The following is a 4,178-nucleotide window of genomic DNA, read 5'->3' as shown; positions in this document are numbered from 1 at the left end:
GTTATTTATTTTATAAGCCCTTTATGTGGTGTCGCTCAGACGCCCGACTATGGCATGCTTGTTATTTGTTTTATAATCCCTTTATGTGGTGTCGCTCAGACGCCCGACTGTGGCATGCTTATTAGTTATCTTATAAGCCCTTTATGTGGTGTCGCTCAGACGCCCGACTGTGGCATGCTGTTATTTATTTCCCTTATAAGCCCTTTATGTGGTATCGCACAGACGCCCGACTCAGGCATTTCTCTTTGTTTACTAACCTTTCGAGGCATCGATTCAGACACCCGATCGGTGCATTTTATTATTAATATGTTATTGCATATTCACAAATAACCTGCTTGCATGCATCAGAGTTTTTAATATCTTTTGTGACTAACATCGTGAGCATAAAATATTTCAGAACATCGTTGTTATATTATACCCGTGTTCATAATGTTTGCGAGTACATTCAAAGTACTCACTGGCTTGTCCCTGGCTATTGTCTTGGCCAGATTTCTTGCGCGGAGAGGAGCGACCGTGATGACAGCCTGGAACCTAAGCAACGGTGATAGCAGTCTCGCGAAGATAGGAGTTAACCTGGTCAGCTGTTCCTGTGGGAAATTGAGTCCCATAGACGCTGATGCTTCACAACCCGCTTCCGCCATCAACCACTAGAAACCATTTGTTGTACTCACAGACCAGAATGGTCTTGTACTGCATATTTTGTGTTTTGCTTGGAATTTCTGTATCAAGTTGGTGCCTCATCAGCTAACAGTAATCCTGGGGCTGATGAGCACAAAGGCCATTTTCTGGGAAATTAATACCCGGAAAACCGGTCGCCACAAACTTGGTATCAGAGCCAGGCTGACCATTGGCTAATCCTATCTTAGCCAGGTCGAAAAACCTAGGTAAGCCAAACCACCAGACCTTAACCAAAACCCAGCCAAGCTTCTCGTGATAGCCACATAGTGACTCCTACACTTTTGGCAGTCGGTGCCAAACCTATCAACCTAGCATGTCGATCACGCGCCAGTGACCGATGCCTATATTGTCTCATTCGCAAGCGTGCGAAGGAAGACTTCGTCCCCTTATTCTATAAAAATGACACGCTCGCCTCAACCCAGCACATCACAGCCTCTACCTCAAACCGAGCCATAATGCCTGGCCCCGTCGTGCACAATGAGACCACAGCAACCAACCTTGGATGTTTTGTGACCATACTCGCAAACCTCACCCGTCGTGCCTATGCGTAAGAAGAGCCCCCAGAATATGTTGTGTACCAAGGACCCATGGGCGGTGAAAGCTGTCAATTCTGGGCCACTGTGCACATCTACAGTAGGGGTCTGTCGCTAGAACGCCCCTACAGGTTCACCGGAAGGACAACTTCCTTCGAGCCACAAGCCATCCAGCTAGCTGCTCGAGAGGCTATAGTTCAACTCCGGCAGTTGTCGCCCATAGTTAACTGTCGCTCGTTCTACTACTACCCGAGGCGTGAAGGGTATGGTAGACCACCCCAAGTTGCCAACGGAGATCACGAGACGGATCCTGCATTGTTGCACCTAGTGCGCTATGTAGGTGCACTAGAGGCACTATTCGATCAAATCACCATTGATCTGATCGTAGCTCGTGGAGAGCTGGTTCGTCGAGCCCCGGCGAGAGGAGAAGACGAGCCTGACGCCGACAACCCAGTCATGCTGTTCGGACAACCAATCGAGACCTTGAGATTAGCCCCAGCGATCAACCAAGATACTTTGATGACCCCAGAAGGGCTTCATCGCCTTTTGGGAGCACACTCCAACGGGATTGTGGCCAACAATCCCAGCAATGGTCATCATCGCTACCCCAACCCTGCAGCCCCTCCACCATCTCCAGCTAATTCCAACAGTGAGACCCGTGGAGAAACCTCGACATCCACAAGGCACGCCCGTTTGGATATAAACGAGGTAGACTAAGTCACCAAGTAATGCCGAGTCTCAGTGTATCCTCGCCTTATAATCGTGTGACCTTGTGAATAAATGCAGCCTATTGTTGTGCCTCTATTTTAAATACTAACCTTGCATGATTATGTCAGCACGCAGTTGCATATTTTTCCGAGCACAGCTACCAAGACCACCCCGACAACTCCCATAGTGATACGTCACTTTAGTGAGGTATGTATCTGTGACTTTGACCTTGACCCTTGGAGCTAAGCTGGTAAATTTATTACCTTTCACCACGGTAAAATGACCCAGCTCCAGTGCTATAAAAAGGCCACCTCGTGACCTTGCCAAGCACCCCTCACCTTGTGCACCTTTTCTTGCCATGCCGAGCCCTAGTATTTATCTGAGAACCCCAGATGCAACCCCAGGTAGCTTTGTCAAAATATTGTGGGACTTTACCTGCAGTACCATGGGTTCTACCCAGCCACCCCAGTACGAGCTGTTCAAGTCGAGAATCACCCCTTCCACCTCGAAATATTGGGCAGCAGTACACATCCCTCCCGTAGACTCCAACCAAGACCCAACGGAGGTTTCCTTCGTGGGGAGATCTATGCCAACCCCACACATGGCCATAGAGGCTGCTGCTTACGAAGCACTCGCTTGCCTTTGATTTGCGGTACCCTATGCCAGCGAACCAGGGTATTATTACCTTTCGAGCCATGCAGCACCCGGAGGAGTAACATCTTTTCCTGGTGGACGATTTGAGAGAGACCCAGTGTTGGCCAACCTGGTCCAGTACGTCATCGCTCAAGAACGTTTGACCCAGCGAGTAATGGGATATCTCCAGAGTCTCGCGGATTTAAATCCTCAGATCGCTGTCGGCAGACCACTGAGACCCGACAAAGAGAGACACATTCATCGGCTGATCAATCCGCTTTCCCCGATAGAAGAGGAGTGCGTCCCCGTACCATAGACGTTTTCTCGGGACCCCGTCCAGTTACCGTTTGCATTATAGACGTTGCTGCTATGTTTATTCTTGCAACTTTTACTTATGTGGTGTAACTTATGCGTGGTACCCCGAGTCTGCGCGGCGAGTAAATTATTTAGTTTCTATTAATGTGAGTAGTTCTGTTGCGGTTTGACTCTTATATATTACTGTTTCTCTCGCGAAAAATCATGGAGTGAGATTTCTTTTCCCTGAGTTGCTGCCTCGTATATCTTATCACGACGTGGATCATTTTATTTCACATAGCACCACGGCAGCAGACCCACAACCGCTCGAACACGTACACTGCTTGCAAAAACGCGTAATCGTGGAGTTTTTGTTTTCAAAACAGCTCTTAGAAAATATCAAGGATGAGATTTTTTCTTAAGGGGGGTAGTGTTGTGACACCCCAAAATTTTAAGCTTGTTTTTTAATTAAAAATTTGCCTAGAAACTACAACTTTTATTTTTTGTATTTCCTTCTGATTTCAGAACCACTCTTTTCTTCATTATTATGGAGTTTTTACCTCAAGTGAAGAAACTTCCCAGTTTTATTGGACTCTTTTACCCTCTCAAATAAAACAATTCTTTATCAGTGGAATTATTTGCATAATTTTTTTTCCTGATGCCTTATTTCTTGAAAAAATGATTTTTCTAAGCTTCAGGGCCTCTTTTGCACTACAGCCATTTGATAAATTTATTTAAAAAATTCCTCCAAAATTTAGAGATGTCATGTGATGTTTTTAAAACACTTTTATGCAAGAATATATTTCATTACTTGGATATTTTGAGTTCTACACCAAGTTTTCAAATCTGGTCCAGAGGACAGTTTTGCACTACAACCTATTTAAATATTTCTTTAAAACTTCTACCAAAATTTTGGGATGTCACTAGGAGCATAATATTCCATTATATGCAAAAATCCAGGGATGTTCTTTGAAAAAATTGAGTGTAACAACCTCTTTTTCATTCTGGTGCAATTTGGTGATTTGCACTGCAACCATCTTCTAACTTGCTCCTCTACCCATGAGCTTTCTCCTACTTGTAGTACACCTTACCAAACCCTTAAGTCCAAGAGCATGAACCCATTGGGAGATTTTTTGTCCATGCATTGATGCCATTTACCTTCTGTCCAGAACTGGAGATTTGCAAAACTTGCACTAACAAGTTTGTGCTTTTTACAAACTAACCTCACCACCCTCTTATGCATCTAAAGAGACCCCAATATGGAAGATTTGGCCACTCCAAGAAATGACTAGGTGCCTGTGGCATTTTGTTAAACACCATGAGAGCATGAAC

The sequence above is a fragment of the Triticum dicoccoides genome, chromosome 4B (genome assembly GCF_002162155.2).
Source record: "Triticum dicoccoides isolate Atlit2015 ecotype Zavitan chromosome 4B, WEW_v2.0, whole genome shotgun sequence".
Classification (NCBI taxonomy): domain Eukaryota; kingdom Viridiplantae; phylum Streptophyta; class Magnoliopsida; order Poales; family Poaceae; genus Triticum; species Triticum dicoccoides.
This window is presented reverse-complemented; position numbering follows the sequence as displayed.